Source organism: Saccopteryx bilineata, chromosome 2 (assembly GCF_036850765.1).
Source record: "Saccopteryx bilineata isolate mSacBil1 chromosome 2, mSacBil1_pri_phased_curated, whole genome shotgun sequence".
Classification (NCBI taxonomy): domain Eukaryota; kingdom Metazoa; phylum Chordata; class Mammalia; order Chiroptera; family Emballonuridae; genus Saccopteryx; species Saccopteryx bilineata.
The window spans coordinates 56,262,551-56,282,679 of record NC_089491.1 but is presented as its reverse complement, the minus strand read 5'-3'; the positions used below and the strand labels follow the sequence as shown (position 1 = coordinate 56,282,679).

Here is a 20,129-nt window from a genome sequence, read left to right as displayed (position 1 = left end):
GAGAAACAAGGGCTAGAGTGACATAAAAGACTTTAAAAGATGAATAGAGGAAGGAGAAAAAAGTGTCTCTTGGACACTGGGGAACGATTTTACTTGTTATTTTATCTTTATGCCTTTTTAGCCTGAATATGTAAATCTTAGTCTCATTGAAACAAATTTATTATTCTGGTCAGGAAATAAAGGGCCTGGTGAAGAAAATAGAAGGGAAGGGAGTTCAAAAGATTAGTTCTAGAGAATGGGATGATCTGGAAACAAGTTGGGGTAGAAGATACATTGTAGCAATGCTACCTGTTTAGTAATCTGCCTACACTATTTCTTGCCCCCAATATTTTACATGCAATCAACTGCATATTAAAAGCCTGATTAATAAGTAAACTGTATATACATAACTAGACTATGTTCCTGTAATTTACCTCTTGAACATAAGGAATTTTATATACTATAAGAAAGTAACTTTTAAACAAACCTGGTAGTCTGAAATATATAATGCTTCAGAGATGCTTCTGGGATAAACACCAAAGATGAGAGAGCCTATGGGAGAAAAACTGCAGTGCTAGGGTCTAGTTTAATGAAAAGACAATGTAACCCACTACCACTGCCTCAAACCCAGATAACTGGTGTCCAGTTAGTAACAAAAACTTGCAAATTAGTGCCTTCCTACTAAAAGGCCTGGTACAGAAGAGCAGCAACATGGACTCACTTAAAAAGTTATTTTCTCCTTTCTATGTGAAAAATTTCACAAGAAAACTGTTAAGTAAAACAAATAATCAGAGCTGAGCAAGTTACTGAAAAAGTATTTTATTCTTTTTTTTTTTTTAAAGATTTGATTTATTTCAGAAAAAAACAAGAACTACATGATTCCATACATTGGTGGAACATAAAAACGAGACTAAGAGACATGGACAAGAGTGTGGTGGTTACCAGGGGTGGGGGGAGGGAGGACATGGGAGGGAGGGAGGAAGAGAGTTAGGGGGAGGGGGAGGGGCACAGAGAACTAGATAGAGGGTGGGGGAGGACAATCTGACTTTGGGCGAGGGGTATGCAACATAATTTAATGACAAAATAACCTAGACATGTTTTCTTTGAATATATGTACCCTGATTTATTAATGTCATCCCATTACCATTAATAAAAATTTATTAAAAAAAAAAAGATTTGATTTATTGATTTTTAGAGAGGACAGAGAGAAAGGTAGGGGGAGAAGCAGAAAGAACCAATTTGTACTAGCAAGTATTTTTTTCTTGTTAAAATATTTAAGAATCATTAAAATACCTTGTTAAATTTAGATCATTTTAAGTCCAATTTGTTTTATATAAAACTCATCTGAATAAAAATGTCATTTCTTGGCAACAAAATCTTAAAGAGACAAAGGTTTGAAAGGCTTCCACTACTAATAGCTAGCATTCACCGAGCACTTACTATCAGGCAGTATTTTAAATACTTTTCATATATTAGCTTATTTAATCCTTTCAACAACCCTCTGTCATAGGAACTATCATTTGAAGAAGCAGGAGCAGAGTACTTATGTAGCCTGTCAAAGGTCACATAGCTGGTCAGTCATGAAACTGGTATGTGGTAGACGTCAAATTTTTTGTGGAAAGAGCACTTAGACAAGACTGATTAAAAGAAAAGCAAAACACAAAATACTAAATGAAAAAGACCTACAGATAGTTAAAGAGTGACAAATTAAATAAGTGATGACGTGCACAAACTTATTTTTTAGCAAGAGAGAGAGAGAGAGAGAGAGAGAGGAAAAAATGAGAAGCATAGACTCATAGTTGTGACACCTTAGTTGTTCACTGATTCTTTCTCATATGTGCCTTGACCAGGGTGCTCTAGCTGAGCCAGCAACACCTTGCTCAAGCCAGAGACCTTGGGCTTCAAGCCAGTGACCATGGGATTATATCTATGATCTGATATTCAAGCCGGCAACCCTGTGCCCAAGCTGGCGACCCAGGGTTACGAACCTGGGACCTCTGTGTCCCAGTTCAACGCTCCATCGACTGTGTCAACACTGGTCAGGCCAAACTTCTTGAGTAATTAAAAGAAACCACAAACTCAACTAAAAATGGACAAAGGATCTGAATAGACATTTCTCCAAAGATATAAAAATGGCCAGTAAACACATGGAAAGATGTTCAACATGTTTAGGCATCAGAAAAACACAAATTAAAACTACAATATCACTTCTTACCCACTGGCATGGTATAATCAAAAAGATAGTATCAAGGGTTGACAATAATCTGAAGAAATTGTAACCTTTATACACTGTTGTGGGGAAGTAAAATGGGGCAATTTGGAAAACAGTCTGGCATTTCCTTAAAAACTTTAACACAGTTACCATTTGACCAAACAATTCCACTCCTAGGTATACATCTAAGAGAAATGAACACATATATCCAACAGAAAAACTTGTACATAAATGTTCAGAGTGCCATAATTCATAAGTCAAAATAATCACCAAATGTCCATCAATATGAATAAGTAAAGTATGTAATGCTCATACAATGAAATATCATTCAGCCATAAAAAGAACAAGCATTGATGCAAACTGTATGAATCCTAAAAACATTATGCCAAATGAAAGAAGTCAGTCACAAAAGACCATTTATTTTATGATTCTAGTCATATGCAAGGTCCAGAATAGGCAAATCTATACAGACAGACACAGATTAGGGGCTCTATGGCTATGGCAACTAAGATGGTTAGGGAACAATGGCTAAAGAGTATGGGGTTTCTTTTAGGGGTAAGGAAAACAATCTAAATTAATTTGGGTGGTGGTTGTACAATCTTGTTAACAATATACACATTAAAAACCACCAAAATGTGATTTTAAATGAATAGATTGTATGTGTCTCTATCTTAATAAAGCTGTTAGGGAAAAAAAAGATCTTTGGAAAGCTAAGGTTAACTTTGTAAGAGCAAAAGTAGCTGGGAATATTCCCTTTCAGGTTATTAAAGTCTACACAAAGACAAATTGGTGCTGGCACAGAAATTAATAGACCTAGTAACAAAAGACCTTACAAATAGACCTATGCATAAATGAGTATCTATGACATAACTAGTTTCTCAAAGCAGTAGGAAAGGATGGATCCTTGAGAAGATGGTTTGGGGAAAATTTACCAGATAGGCAAAAGTAGTTGGATCCTTACCTCTCAGTACGTAGAACATAAACTCCAGAGATATTATAGACCTATAAGGCAAAAGTAATACAACTAAAAAAAAAGAATCCACAAAAGATAAAACATCGGTAGATTAAGCTTCATTTAAATAGTGATCACTATGTGGTAAAAAATACTTTGGGGAAGATGATTTCTTCATCCCAAACTGTCAGAGGGTTAAAATTAGAATATAGGGAACTTCTGCAAAACCAAAAAAACCCCCAGGTAACTCAAAGAGAACAAATGGGCAAAAGATATGAATGGTCAATTTACAGAGCGATAAACAAGGCTAATAAGTATATGAAGAAAGTCACTCTCACCAACTGTCAAAGAAATGTTAAGAAATATCACTTCAACATTATAAGAAAAATAAAAACTCGAAAACTAAGTAGTATAAGTAGTGGTGACAATAGGGGAAAAGAAAAAAGAAGAACCTCTGTGAACTGCTGGGTAAGCCTTTTTTTTTTTTTTTAACTTACCACCCAAAATCCTACTCTTGGGTTATGTACTCCAAAGAAACACTTGAACACATGTTAAGGCAGTGGTTCTCAAACTTGTTGAAGTCTGGACACATTTAAAATCCCATAAATAATTGCAGGCACACTATATACAAATTTCTGAGAAATGTTATAGTTTCTGAGAAGTATGTTATAATAATTAAGTCATATATTAAAGAAAAAAATATAAAGTCCAAGTGTGCTTTTATATAGTAATTAAATGAAATACAACAAAATTAAATTTATTCTGACATTAAAAAACATTTTTATGTTACATTTTTTGAGTTATGCTTTTTAGAATTCATAAAAAAGAGGGGTTAAAAAAATAAAAAAACAACAAAAAAGTTATCTTTACACACACACACACATTCTTAGTAAGATTTGGTAAGTTTGGCAGGGCCAGTGTTAAGTTTTTTCATTCTTGTGTTTATGAGAGACATGAGCCTGATGTCTCCTAGTGATTTCTTCAATGTCTGGGCATATATTTGAAAGGCAAACTCTCATTTCCTTGTCAATACATTGAAGAATTCCTCTCTTTTTACTTTTAATTGTGTTGAGGGTAGAAAATCCTAATTCAGCCTGACCAGGTAGTGGCACAGTAGATAGAGCGTCGGACTGGGAGGCGGAGGACCCACGTTCGAGACCCCGAGGTCGCCAGCTTGAGCACCTACCAGCTTGAACCCAAGGTCACTGGCTCTAGCAGGGTTAAGGCCCACGGTTAAGGCACATATGAAAAATCAATCAATGAACAACTAAGGTGTTGTAACGCACAACGAAAACCTAATGATTGATGCTTCTCATCTCTCTCCGTTCTTATCTGTCTGTCCCTCTCTCTGACTCACTCCCTGTAAAAAATAAATAAATAAATAAATAAAATAAAAAAAAAAAAGAAAATCCTAATTCACAGAAATAGGATGTTGAAAACTGTAGTAAAATGTTCAAAGCTTTTTTGGATAATGCCACATATTCTTCTTTTATAGAAATCCAAAAGGCTTCAAGAGACAATTCCTTATGTTTAATCATCAATCCACAATCAGTGGATATAACTGCCAGTTCTTCTTCTTCTGTTAATGTTAAACCAAAATCACCTGAAGCTTCCATGAATGGGTTTCTAATCCAATCGGTATTGTTCAGTGTTAAGTGATGGAAAATGCTGTGAATTAAATTCTGCCCATTAGCCTTCAAAAGTCCTATTTTATTTACACATAACTTTTGCTCACTTCCAGAATCAGATTCTTCAATATCATGCTTCTTTTTGAGAAATCTATCCATTTTATTTGGGTGTATTTATCTAAAAATAACACAATGATGTGTTAATAATAAATATAATAATGATGTGTTAACAAAAAGAGAGGTATTTCCATAATGAAATGGTATAACAGAGTAACTATATTTATTTTTATATCTGGGCACATGCTGTGAACCAGCGCAGCTAGTAATTCTAGGTCCTGAGTGAGAACAGTGCAGAATTAAGAAAATACTGAGTCGTCGGGAGGGCCCTGTAATTGCTGCTTGCAAGAACAAAGTGCACTCAAAAACCACATCTTTCTTTATTTATAGGGAAAAGTGAGTCCATTAGCAAATCTTAACTTCATACCAAACAAAGGATAGGAGAAACTTGCCTCCTGTCTTTCCGGGGGAACACCGCAACTTAACAGCCTTTTGCAATCTAATCAGGCAAGTGAAGTGGTAGGTTGGGCAGACTGTCAGCTAACAGCCAATTCCCCACAACTCTGTCCCCCCAAAATCTAAACTCCAAAAACTCTGTTGGTGTTTTGGTCCCCAACAGGCACTTATTTCTCTGGAATACCATAGGGCGCACACTTGGAGAACCACTGCCTTAAGGTAACATGTACAAGGGGGCTACTCACTGCAGTATTATTTGTATCAGGTGTAGGAAGCAACATGAATTCCATCTTTTGGGAAATGAATGTAAATATGTTGGACGAAGATAATGGAATATTTTGCAGAGAAGTAGTGCTTTGATGGCTAAAACTTAAATATAACACTAGGTGAAAAAAAGCATAAAAAGATGTTACCATTAATGTAAATTAAAAACACATATAAATGTTATATATCTTCAGAACAAATATCTAAAGACATGCATATCTGAATGGATGTTTATAGAGGGGGAAAAGAAAAAGGAGGTTGCAGGGAAAAAAATTAAAATTAAGTACATATAAAATAGAAGGGCTCATATTCATCGATGATGACAATATGCCACAAATTAGTAGTTCCAGGTTCAAAATCCTATCTGCTTGCTTACCACTGGTCCCCTACTGCCAGAGTACCTGACACATACCAGGGTTTCTAATATTTTTTGAATGAGTTAATAAATTAATAAAATCAACATACCCTCCACATCTAAAAAGCTTCCTCAAAAGAAGAAAAAGTTTACCAAATCACATGTTAACAACAAAAAGGATTGCTAGGTACTAAAATCATTCAGTGCAGCAGAACAGGTTAGTCTTCCAGGGAGGAGGAGGAAATCTTGCCTCTTAAAAATCAGTTCACAAAATGAAAGGTCAACTCAATGTTAAACAGATGGCCCATTGTGAAAATTAAGGTTTTCCTTTTGGCAGAGGACTCAGAATTACTTCACTTATAGCAGGAGAATTTCCTAAAACTGTATGATATAATTTAAGAAACTGCTTCTCCTGGTAACTTTTCCTGCTCAATGACAAAGAAAAAAAGATGAACATCTGAGTTCTTTCTCAGCAAAACAGGAAGACTAGTGTTAAAAATGTCCCTAAATAGAATGACCTACTATATCTCCTTCCTCTCTTCTAGCAGAAAAAATTACCGAAATGACTCCTGTCAATTCCTGATGTAATAACAATTAACTGAAAAAAATCTCCCTTCAATCTCTTAATAGTTTCTTCGTAATGCAGATCGATTCATATTACTATCATATATTATTAGTACATCTACAAAGAACAACTAATTCTATTAGGGTTCAAAATTTTGTTGTAATAAATAGAACTAGTACTCAACAGTCTTTTAAAGTTTCAGAGAAAACATTTTAAAATACTTATCTTTTTTCTTTGTTTTGTGAGATATTTTGAACAACCATGCTATTTCAATTTAGAATATATTGATAGGTAGAATATGATAAGCCACTTACATTGTGATACATTAGATTTCTTGTTAAGAACTATATTCTAAAATCCAGATACATTATTTTCAACTTGATTTTATTCATAAATAAATCTTGAGAAATAATTTATATATTCTTTTCTGTAAAATGTATCATGTCACCCAGAGAATCTGTAACTACTTCCAGTTGGCTATAGGTCCATTTATTTAGAAATTAGGGTTCTAGAGTCCCAAATGATTCAGGAACACTTCCCACAGATTTTTTTTAAAGTTATAAAATAAGTATCTGATCACTTAAGGATAAAAAAGTAACTGAAAATAGGAGGAGTGCACAAAATGTAAAAATTGATCCATTTGCTACCATTAAAAAAAACCCCACACAAATCTAATTTTAATGCTTATTTTTGGTTATAAAAGCTTAAAGCCTGATGTTCTTAAGGTAAACTGACAGAAGAAACCAGAAAAAACAATTTAGAGCAGAGCCTCATACCAGAAATAGAAAAATGAGGTGGATGTTTAATTATTAACAGCAGGAAATACTAAAGATCAGAATGGACTAAAATCAGAAGCAACAGCAGAGAAGATACTCAATTATAAAAAAAGCACAAAAAGAAATCAGGTTTTGGGTCAGTTCTGTACAAGGGGCCAGGAGCCCAACACAGCCCAACAGACTGACCCAAAAGAAATCACCATACTACTACTATACAAAAGAGGTCAATTATATTAACAGCTCAGTAGCTTACGGAGTCTGTCAATACAAAATCAAGGAAAATAAACTCACTTCAGTATCCTTTGAGTGCCAAGCCAGTTAGGCACTGCTACATTAAGATCTAACATGTAATTTGTAGCAGCATTTACCAAAGTACATTGAGAAATAGGAACCGAATCTTGACTTGTGGTGGAGCAGTAGGTAGCACGCTGACCTGGAATGCTGAGCGTTCAAATCCCTAGACTTGCCCAGTTCAAATCCCTGGACTTGCCCAGTCAAGGCACATAGGGGAAGCAACTACTAAGAGTTGATGCTTTCTGTTCATCACCCACCCCGCCCTTCTCCCTCTGAAAATCAATAAAAAATATTTTAAAAAAAGTAGGAAGCATGAAAGCTATGATCTTTAGAAAGCCATATACATTAGATTTTTTAGTTCATACAGAGAAGCTGAATATTACACAGAAAAAAAGTTTGGTAATATACTTTTAAATCAAGATGGAGCATCCAAAACATTTAAAATAATCAAGATTTCTGGTAACACATTTTCTATCTTATTTGTGTTTGCATTATACAGAAATATAGCTTGTGAAACTCTTGTGTGTCTGAAGTAGTTGTATTTCTTTCCTCTTTCAGACCATTATAGGAATCGGCAGCAGAGGCACTCCATTGTCAGAGAGATCACAGGATATGACTGAGTGATTCTGCTAGGAAAATTCAGCTTGGAAGACACAGACTGCATTATCTGTGTTACATGGGAATGGAAATTTAAAAACTTACAGAAATTATGTCAGTTATATTTTTAGGCAGAGTACAATTTTTAAATACCACTGAGATTCTAGAGATATTAAGCAATCATTTACTAGAGATATCAAAATAATCTCAAACCCTAATGTTAGTTATAAATTTTCTTTTTTAGTTTTAAAAACATTATACAGGAAGGTTCATGTTAGGAAACTGGATCTAATACAATATTACAGAAGAGAAAATTAATGCTCACGAACCTGTAAGCTATACCAAGCAAACCAATTTGGATAAGAAGTCCTACATAGCCTAAGCTGTAGTGGTGCAGTGGAGAAGGTGTTAATCTGGAACACTGAGGTTACTGGTTTGAAACACCAGGCTTGATCAGTCAAGACACATATGAAAAGCAACTACTACAATGCTTCCTGTTTCTCCCTACCCACCACTTTCTCTCTTTACTCTCTCTAAAATCAGTAAATAAAATCTTAAAAGACAAAGAAGTCCTACATTGATCAATGTAGCCATTTCTATACTTATGTTTTCCCTCAGTTCTTTAATACTCACTGTACTAATACAGGAGCCATAACTACCGTATTTCCCCATGTGTAAGACACATCTTAATTTGGGGGCCCGAAATCTGAAAAAAAGACAAGTGTGAAAGTGGGAAATGCAAGTAGAAAACAACCACTGTATAAGATGCACCCAATTTTTAGACCCCAAATTTTTCGGAAAAAGTGTGTCTTATATATACATGGGGAAATACGGTACACATGACTTTTTAAATTTAAATTAGTATTACACATTCAGTTTCTCAGTCACTTAGTCACATATGACTAGTGGCTACCAAACTGCACAGTGCAGAATGAACATAGTGCTGAACTAGAACCTTTCAGCCTTGCAATCCAAGATCAGAGCTTCCATGCTTCATATCCATACTACCTTGAAATGTTGGAGCCTCACTGGCTTTCCCATCAAAGTACATACAGGCAATTTTTATGAATCTTCCTGTTAAACACTGTAAACCATATATAACTAAGTGAGATTACCTACACTATACTGTTTTAGAAAGATGTTATCTTGAAAAAAATATTTCAACAGCTAACCCAATTATAATGTAAAAGGTGTTTTATTAAAAATGAGCAATTCAAATCAATTAGGCTAGCTATACATTTTCATGCATGGTCAAAGGGATTCCTGTCCTTGAAAAGTTCCCTGAAGCTACAGTTGTAAGTAAACCATAAAAAATACAAAAACAATTGTGACTAATTAGTTAACTAATTTCTGAACTTAGCACATATAGTATTCCAAATACTTAACAATTCTGATGATCCACTTAATGCACTCACAAGTGAATCATGTCTTCCAAATTAAGCAGAAGGACAGGTTGTCAATTTTTGCATATGCTAATACAATAGATTCCTATCACAGTTTTTAGTGACTGGAAAGTGCTATTAGCTCAACATTCAGTCACACCTCTCTACATGTTGCTGAGCATAAACTAAAACATGGACACACATTTCCTCCTACCCCACCCAATCAGTTCTTGGCACTTCTATGGCAGTGTTTCCCAACCTTTTTTGTGCCATGCCCCACCTTAACCTTTCTAAAATTTTTATGTCCCCCCTATGTAACATACATAATTTTTAACATTAAAAAATTGATTTGTTCACTTAATAAACATAAGTGATAGGTTCTAGGAAGAAATCACTATGAAATTGTTAATAAAACACAGTAAAGTAAAATTTCAAAACATATAATGAAAAACATTTAAATTCCAAATAATTTTAATACAGATTTTTCTATATTAATTTATTATTTTAATTTAGTGTGATCCTTGCGCTTGATGCTTGCTGCACAGAGATTTTATATTAGGTTCCAATTTGGTTAGCTTTAGTCTCAAGTCTCCACGTTGTGTTATATCCAGCCGATTTCTTTTTTTTACCAGTAAATCATTTACAGCACTAAATCCACATTCAGTTAAAAATGAAGATGGAAATGGTAGCAATAGTTTTCTTGCACATTTGGTTGAATTTGGGTATTTGATTTCTGTTTCCTCACAAAGCCATGCTATCGCTCCTTTGATATTAAATAAAGCTTTAACTGACTCATCATTTGCAATTCTGCGAGTTCTTGATACTGCATATTTGATATATCAGACAAATCCACTAACATTGGCTGCATCATCCATGTTGGGAAATCAATTTGTTTTAAATCAGAAAATCTTTCTTTTAAATCAGCCGATAGAATATTCAAATGATTGACAACAAGTAAAGCGGTATCAGTTACTTCACATTTTTAGAGCCAATGAAACTGTTTAAAGTTTTCATTGTTAATATGTTTCTGACATAACTCAATATTGGTAATGAAACCAAATATCTTTGCTTTTGCATCGACAAGAGTTTTATTTGTTCCTTGAAGTTGCTTATTTAATATATTTAGTTTTTCAAAGATATCGGCTAAATAACTCACAAATGCTTTACCATCTATTGTTAAGATACTTCATTTTAGGTTTGTCGCCTAAAAAATCACTAAGAGTATCAAACAGTTCCATAAATCTTTTCAGTTTCCTTTAGATAGCTATCTTACTTCAGTATGAAGTAAAAGTTTCACATGGTCTTCATTTTGTTGTTCACAAAATAGCTTGAAAAGACGCTCACATTTGGCACTAGCTTTAATAGCATTAACACACTTTATTACTGTATGTAATACTTCATTCAGAACAGGCGAGATATTTTTAGTTACCAAGTTTTCCCTATGAATAACACAATGCACAAGAATCATTTCTGGATTTGCATCTTTCCTCAATTTTAAGCAGCCATTTTTCTTGCCCATCATATTGGGAGCACCATCTGCAGCACAAGATGTTATATTTTTCATTGGTATATCATTGACATCTAAGTAGTTTTTTAGCTTATTATATATACCCTTGGAGGTAGTGGTGTTTTCTAATCTTTTACAGAACATTTCTTCAGCAAAATGTCCTTTATCAATATATCTTACGTAAGTTATCAATACTGCCTCACTGTCTCTCAAAGTTGATTCATCCATTCGCAAGGAGAATTTTCTTGTTTTCAGCTTTTCAATAAGTTGTTTTTCAATATCCTCACTCATTTCGTCTATTCTTCTGCTAACAGAATTGTTACTGAGTGGCATAGCTTTTACATCTTTGTCATCTTTTTCAAGAACCGTTTTAAGAAATGCTGATATTGACGGTTTTATTAAATTCTCTCCCATAGTGTGATTTTCTCCAGTTTTAGTGATGAATAAAGAAATTTGATAACTAGCCTCAAGAACACGATTAGTTGAAGTATGAGCAGTAAATAGAGACTTTAATGTTCTTTTTTCAAAATTTTTCTTTAAAGTTTTAAAGTAACTCGAATCTGAATTAATATGAGCACTATGTTTCACCTTCAAATGTGCCTCAAGATGACCTCGTTTCATTGATTCGTTGGTCAAGCATTGCTGGCATAAAAGACAAAAAGGAATCTGCTCATCATGAACAGCAGCTTTGAACCCAAACTTTAAATATTCCTCCGAATATTGACGAGTTTTTTTCTTGCTTGCACCACTCATTTTACTATGGGCTATAATAAAAATAAGATCAATTAAAAACTAATATTAAAATATGTGTTAAAATATATTCAATGTGACAAAGTAAACGTATACTAAAAATTCATATTTATTTAAATGTATATAACACATTTACTACACTACCACCGCAAATCAAAAGGTATCTATATTTTTTCCACTTGACAAAATTTTCTGGAAAGTTATGCTTCTAAAATTAAAATTGTTGTGCATGCACTATTATAGCCCCAATAATATTTATAAAATATTATTGCTTTCTAGCCCCAATGCAAGAAGTACTTAACAAAGAGATTAATATTGATAAAAATAAAATCAAATACTTACCAATTATATCTATACAATATATATATGTATATTTATTAAGTCAACGAGCTTTTACAACAGTTTTGACTGACACTTATTTCAAATTAACACCAACTGAATGATGTGAAACACTACAGAAGTTGCGATGGGCCAATTAGGTGAGAATAACTGCGTTGTTTAGCGAGTTTTTAAAATGTCCGGGGTTCCCCGCGGCAGACGGCACACTCCGCGGTGAACCCAGGACGAAGTTTACTTGACGACGCCAATCACCCAGCTGATATTTTGGTCTCGTCAAACGAAATTATACTTAATAATTATTTACCGCAATTATTTAAGAATTGCATTTTTTGTTAAATTTGGCACTGATATCTAGCATTCCATTTAAATGGCCCGGGGCGAAAGAGTTAAAGTCGTGTTGAGTCCATTTTCAAATTGCCCCCTTGCCTGACCTGTGGTGGCGCAGTGGCTAAAGAGTCAACCTGGAAATGCTGAGGTTGCTGGTTCAAAACCCTGGGCTTGCCTGGTCAAGGCACATATGGGAGTTGATGCTTCCAGCTCCTCCCTCCTGTCTCTCTCTCTCTGTCTCTCCTCTCTAAAATGAATAAATAAAATAAGCATCAAATTGCCCTCTTAACTATCGAATTGCCCCCCTGTGGGGCGTGGGCCCCACGTTGGGAAACACCGTTCTATGGACTTTACAATACATGTTTATCCTCAAAGTTCACAGAAAAGTGTCATATTTTATTGGGAGAGACATTCCACAAATACACATTATTCCCTCCTTACTTTTAAGTATATCTGTTTCTGAGAAGCTTTTCAGTTGAACACTTGATCAATACATTTCACACCACATACAGTCATCCCTTTGTATATGAGGAGGACTGGTCTGAGGATCCTCAAGGATACCAAAATACGCAGATGTTTGTCTCATATAAAATAGCACATTTGCATATACCTTATGCATATCCTCCAACATACTTTAACTCTTCACTAGATTACCTCTAATACTTAATACAATATGAATGCCATGTAAATAGTTGTATTGTTTAGGAAATAATGATGAGGGGAAAAAGTCTGTTTGTATTCAGTACAGATGCAACTATCATTGGGTCTAACTGCCCTGTGCACATTAGCAATAACATCATTTTTTCAAATAATTTCAATCTCTGGTTAGTTGAATCCATGAATGCAGAACCCGTCCATAGCACAATATAATCTACTGGTTTTCAACCAGTGTGCAGAGGCATACTGGTGTGCCACAAGTTTTTTTTGGTTATTTTTTTTTTTCATTTTAGAGAGGAGGGAGGGAGGGAGGGAGAGAGAGAGAGAGAAAGAGAGAGAGAAAGAGAGGAAAGAGGAGCAGGAAGCATCATCTCCCATATATGCCTTGACCAGACAAGTGCAGGGCTCTGAACTGGCGACCTCAGTGTTCCCAGGTCAACGCTTTATCCACTGCGCCACCACAGGTCAGGCCACAAGTATTTTTAAAACATGTAATAACTATTTAGTCAGGGGCACTGACCTCTTTTCCCTTATAAAAAAAAAAAAAAAAATGACAACACCTGACCTATGGTGGCGCAGTGGATAAAGTGTCGACCTGGAATGCTGAGATTACCAGTTTGAAACCCTGGGCTTGCCTGGGCAAGGCAAATATAGAAACAACATACTAGAAACCGATGCTTCCTGTCTTTCTCCCATTCTCTCTCTCTCTTAAAAAAAAAATTAAAAATCAATAAATAAAATCTAAAAAAAAATAATGACAACAGCCAGTACAACAACAAACAGCTGGTATGAATAAATCAAAATTATACCTATTCTTTCTGTCTGATTGGTAAAATTAGGTTATGTGTACCATAACATAAAAATGTTGAAAATCACTGATATGATCTAATCAAAGTAGCCATAAATTTTGGAAAATTTACGGATTACTGATGATCATAAATGATATTTTTTCCCAAAAAGAGAGTTCTCACGTTACTGGTATCCTGGTATGACATTCTAAGAGTTATAAACAAGATTATAAAACCATTTATAGTCAACACTGTGTATAACCAATTATCCACTCAGCCATTCCTTATCAAGTAGCAAATAAAATAAGCTGGGTTATTTTTTAGATTTTTTTTTTTTTTTCATTTTTCTGAAGCTGGAAACAGGGAGAGACAGTCTGACAGACTCCCGCATGCGCCCGACCGGGATCCACCCGGCATGCCCACCAGGGGCGAAGCTCTGCCCACCAGGGGGCGATGCTCTGCCCACCCTGGGCGTCGCCATGTTGCGACCAGAGCCACTCTAGCGCCTGAGGCAGAGGCCACAGAGCCATCCCCAGCGCCCGGGCCATCTTTGCTCCAATGGAGCCTTGGCTGCGGGAGGGGAAGAGAGAGACAGAGAAGAAAGCGCGGCGGAGGGGTGGAGAAGCAAAATGGGCGCTTCTCCTGTGTGCCCTGGCCGGGAATCGAACCCGGGTCCTCCGCATGCTAGGCCGACGCTCTACCGCTGAGCCAATTAGCCAGGGCTATTTTTTAGATTTTATATATTCATTTTTAGAGAGACGAGAGAGAGAGAGAGAGAGAGAGAGAGAGAGAGAGAGAGAGAGAGAGAGAAAAGAAGCGGGGAGAAGCAGGAAACATCAACTCCCATATGTGTCTTGACCAGGCAAGCCCAGGGCTTTGAACTGGTGACCTCAGCATTCCAGGTCACAGCTTTATCCACTGCGCCACCACAGGTCAGGCAAAATAACCTGTTCTAATAGAATGAAAACTACCAAACAACAGCAAAGTTTTTCAGGCAATTGAAATTGCTATATAATAAATTGAAGCCAGTCAAAAGACAAATGTAAATAGCAATAACACTACTACATTCAAATAATTATTAAACAAGCTGCATTTTAAAGATTTGATATATTAGAAAAAATAACATTGAAATTACAAAAGTATTATTATACAAGACATGGTTTAAAAAGTTCCAGACCACAGAGGAAGTTCTAAAATAAAAAACAAGACTCCCCACTAGGATAAAATAAGGACTGGTCAGAAGTCAATTTTAGAATTCAACTCCCTAGATATTCTTTCTAACTCAGAAGGCTAGAGGTTTACATTGGAAGAACCTTGTCTGAGGAATCAGACTAATCTGAAAGAAAGATCCAAAGATACTACTGATATGAGAGGTTACATGGGAAGTTGGAGTAAAAGTATCATTGGGGAGCTATATCCTCTTTTATTTTTTATTTTATTTTTTTTACAGAAAGAGAGAGAAGGATAGATAAGGACAGACAAGAATGGAGATGAGAAGCATCAATCATTAGTTTTTCATTGCAACACCTTAGATCAGTGGTTCTCAACCTTTCTAATGCTGTGACCCCGCAATACAGTTCCTCATGTTGGGGTGACCCCAAACCAAAAAATAATTTTGGTGGCTACTTCATAACTGTAATATATGCATTATGTATTTTCCGATGGCTTTAGGCGACCCCTGTGTTTTGGTAGTTCGACCCCTGCCGGGGTCGCGACCAACAGGTTGAGAACCGCTGTTTTAGATGCTCATTGATTGCTTTCTCATATGTGACTTGAGCGTGGGGCTACAGTAGACTGAGTAACCCCTTGCTTGAGCCAGTGACCTTGGGTCCAAGCTGGTGAGCTTTGCTCAAACCAGATGAGCCTGTGCTCAAGCTGGCGACCTCGGGGTCTTGAACCTGGGTCCTCCGCATCCCAGTCCTACGCTCTATCCACTGTGCAACCGGCTGGTCAGGCACTATATCCTTTTAAAAGTGGGATGTCAACATGTAAGAAGTAGAAACAGAATATTATCTAAAGATATGGACGTAAACATCCAAAAAATCCTTCAAAATAGGATAATCAAGGAGATGGGCGCCTAGGCTTGTCAATTTTCATAACAAAGTTTGTAGAATCATTTGGCATATTTGTATGAATTTCATAAAAACAAAAATTAAAAAGTCTCTTCCTTAACCCTAACCCCAACCCAGTTCACTCTCAGAAGTTACAATTTTAGATCATTTGTTATTAGTTCTGGTGTTTAATATTGTATATATATTTATCTTCTGTTACCATAAGATTCCTCAATATAAAATATTTAGGTAATTTATCTTATGTTCTCTCTTTTCCGCTCATTCTACTTATTCTTTTAACTTTAAATATTACACTTGAATCTTCATTTCTCTGGCCATCAACTTAAGGAAGTTTCTACTGGTTCCCCATGTAACCATATATTGTTATTGTCAGTTGTACAATTATTTTCACATTTTTATTTCACTTACAGTTTGCGTTTTACTTATAGGTGGACCTATGAAATTTGGCAACAATAAAAAGCATTTACAATATCGTTCATTGCCATTCAAGCAGTGTGATAAAACCTAGAGAATTAGTTAAAATTTTATGTCACTGAATTCCAAGTTTTAAAAGTCTTAATGCTCAGATAACTGTTCAAATATAAGGCATATTTCAGTTTGCTATATTTTTGATTTCCTGAAGTCTTTAATTTTCTGGGTTTGTCTTTTTTTAATTTTCAGAAAATTCATAGGCTTTTATTATATTTAACATATTCCAATTTCTTATCCCTATAATTTGTGCAGAAGAATCGATGATGCTTTTGAAGATATTATCTCAGTGAGTTGTTTTGGTCTGAAATAATTATGCTTTAGGCCACGTCACAGTCCATCTGTCTGTTACCTAGGAATTCTTTTAATCACACACTTTTGTTTCTCAATCTCACATCTTAACCTTTTTGTGGGATTCTTGTTTGGCTCCAAGCACTTTGCCATGCCTCCTTTCTATGGGTTGGGGGAAATAAACCTCATTCATTCATTCATTTTTTGTGACAGAGACAGAGAGAGGGACATATAGGGACAGAGAGACAGGGAGAGATGAGAAGCCATTAGTTCTTCGTTGTGGCACTTTAGTTGTTCAATGACTGCTTTCTCATATGTGCCTTGATGGGGGAAGGGGGCTACACCAGAGTGAGTGACCCCTTGCTCAGGTCAGCGACCTTGGGCTTCAAGCCAGTGACCCTGTGCTCAAGCCAGTGAGCCCACATTCAAGTCGGTGACCTCGGGGTTTTGAACTTGGGTCCTCTGCATCTCAGTCCTATGCTCTATCTACTGTGCCACCACTTGGTCAGGCATATTTATTTTTATATTCACTTTCAGAAAGTTCATTTTTTTATTATATATTTTTAATAGGTTTTATTTATTGATTTTACAGAGAAAGAGGTGGGGGAACCAGAAGTTTCAACTCATAGTTGCTTCACTTTAGGTGTTTATTGATTGCTTGTCATCTGTGCCTTGACTGCACAAGCCCAGGGTTTCAAACAGGCGATCTCAGCAGTCCAAGTCAATGCTCTATCTGCTGTGCTGCCACAGGCCATGCTACCCCCCCCCCCTTTTTAAGCAAAAAATTCTTATTTGGATTTCACACCTATGGCAAACTAGACATGCTTCAGAATTATAAATTGTTTTTTAAAATTTCCTTCTCTAGCATCCAATGTTGATATCTAATGCCAATCTGATTGTTTAAGAGATAATCTCTCTCCCACAAAAAATTTACATAATTTTTCTTTATCATTAGCTCTGAAATTTTATGGAACTATATAGAAATGTTATTTGTATTGTTTTATATTACAGGACCTCTTGATCTAAAAATCCCCAGCACTTTTTTTAGCTCAGAATTTTCTTCTACTTGATTATTTCCTCTCTACCTTCTTTCCTGTTCTACCAGCAATTTCTATCATCTTTATACAGATAAACTTTTGTCTCCTTTCCCCTCAACTCTTTCAGCTGTATGTTGTATAGGGAATTTCTTCTAGTTTATCTTACAATCACTGCTTTAGTATTTTAGAGTGTAAAATCAATATTAACATTAAAATTGTTTGTTTTATGGGTATAATACCCTATCAAATCTCTCTTAGAATACCAATACCAATTTTTGTTGTTCCGCCTATATTAGATTTTCATGCTGTTGGATTACTTCTTCACTGACTGTTCATATTTATAGATAAAGAATGAAACTGAGTTCCCTTTATACTTCTGTAAGCTGAATAGGACTAAAGGAGGATTTCTAAGTATAGAGTACTTTAGTTGACAGGCAGTTTCAAGTCTCTCCGTCTCTCTTGAACACCTCTCTGCCTATGGAACAAACTAGTGTGTTCTTTCAATCTTCAATCGGAACAGAAGAAAGTTTACAAATATTAAAGAAAATGGCACAGTTTTAACTACTTGGTCCAGTGATACAATTAGGGATTATATCCAGTAAATTACTACAAGAGTAGAGTCCAGAAAACACAAAGCTAAAAATCAGAGACCTGACTTTTAGTTCTAGTTTTATAACTAAAAAGTTGGTGACATTAGCAAAGTCAATCCCTTTAAGCCTAGTTTTTCTGTTTTGTAAAATGAGAAGTTTGAATTAGATATAAAAGTTTCTTCTAGTTCTACAACTTTATGACTGATTGTTTTTGTTCTCATAAGCTTCAGCTTCAATCTTCCATAGCATGTAAAGGAATGAATTTACAATTTGAAAATTTTCAGATATTTTCAAAGTTCCCATCACTAAAAACAAAGCACCTAAACACATTAATTTATGTTTAGCAAGTTACAGTTAATGAGTTGTAATTATTTTTGGGGGGTTCGCAGGTGATGAGGTTGGGAAGGGGAGAGCAGGTGTTCCTGAAGATGTGAGAGATCACCATTTTTCACAGCTCTGCTTTCCAAAATGAGTGATTTCTCTATCTTCTGGCTACCGTGGGGAAAGAATGTTGTTTTAATTGTGGTAAAAGATATACAACATAAATTTATCACGGTAAGCATTTTTAAGTGTACAGTTCTGTGGCAAAGTACATTTACATTGTTGTGCAATCATCATCACCAGTATTCTCCAGAACATTTCAATCTCCTAAAGATGGAACTCTGTATTCATTAAGCAACCACTCCATGACTTCTTCTTCCCTTCTTTCCCCAGCCTCTAGCAACCATCATTCTCCTTTTCGTCTCTATAAATTTGACTATTCTAGACATCTCATGTAAGTGGAATCATACATTATTTGTTCTTTTGTGACTGGCTAATTTCACTTGGCATAATATTTTCAAGGTTCATAATGTTGTAGCATGTGTCAGAATTTTCTTCCTTTTAAAGGTAGCATAAGCCCTGGCCGGTGGCTCAGTGGATAGAGTGTTGGCCTAGTATACGAATGTCCTGGGTTCGATTCCCGGTCAGGGCATATAGGAGGAGCGACAATCTGCTTCTCCCCTTTCTCTCTTTTTCCCCTCCCACACCCAGTGGCACAATTGGTTCAATCATGGCCCAAGGTGCTAAGGATAGCTCCATTGGAGTATATCAGCCTCAGGCACTAAAAATAGCTTGGTACTTCAACATCAGCCTATGATGGGGTTGTCAGGTGGATCTTGGTTGGGTGCATATAGGAGTCTGCCTCACTATTCCCCCTCCTCTCACCTAAATAATAATAATAATAAGTGGCATAATATTTCAATGTGTATATATATGTGTGTGTGTGTGTATATATATATATATACACACACACACATATACATATACATATACTGTATTGTTTATCCATTAATCTATCGATGGAAATTTTCTGGCTCCTGTCAATAATGCTTCTATGAATAAATAAAGGGTGAACAAACTATCTGTTTGAGTTCCTGTTTTAATTTCTTTTTTATTTTTCTTGGAGGGGGGAAGATAACAGTGTTTTGAAAAGGCATAAAAATATTTTTAGTTTTATTGTAATATAGATTCACTTTGTTTGAATTGCATTTTACATCCCATTAATTAGAAACAAAATAAAGAGATGCTATTATCTAGCAACTTGTATATTTAAATAAAAAAACCCTGTTGACTAGTGGTGGCACAGTGCATCAAGTGTCAACTTGAAACAGTGAGGTCATGGGTTCAAAATCCTGAGTTAACAGCTTGAGCATGGGTTCACTGACAAGATCCCAAAGATCACAAGCTTGAGCAATGGGTCATTGGCTTGGCTTGAGTCCAAGGTCCTATCCCACTCCCTGCTCAA

General features: G+C 35.6%; 1 protein-coding gene across 6 annotated transcripts in view; it reads right to left on the bottom strand.

Annotated features, from left to right (window-relative positions):
• ABHD17B (abhydrolase domain containing 17B, depalmitoylase) overlaps window positions 1–20,129 on the bottom strand; it is a 54,360-nt gene that overhangs the window by 9,793 nt on the left and 24,438 nt on the right. For 3 of the 6 annotated variants that reach the window (XM_066257095.1, XM_066257092.1, XM_066257097.1), the window contains exon 2: window positions 3,153–3,193. The exons of the other annotated variants lie outside the window; for them this stretch is intronic. The gene's annotated coding sequence lies outside the window, so the exon portion shown is untranslated. The remainder of the gene's footprint in view (window positions 1–3,152; window positions 3,194–20,129) is intronic. 6 annotated transcript variants of the gene reach the window in all.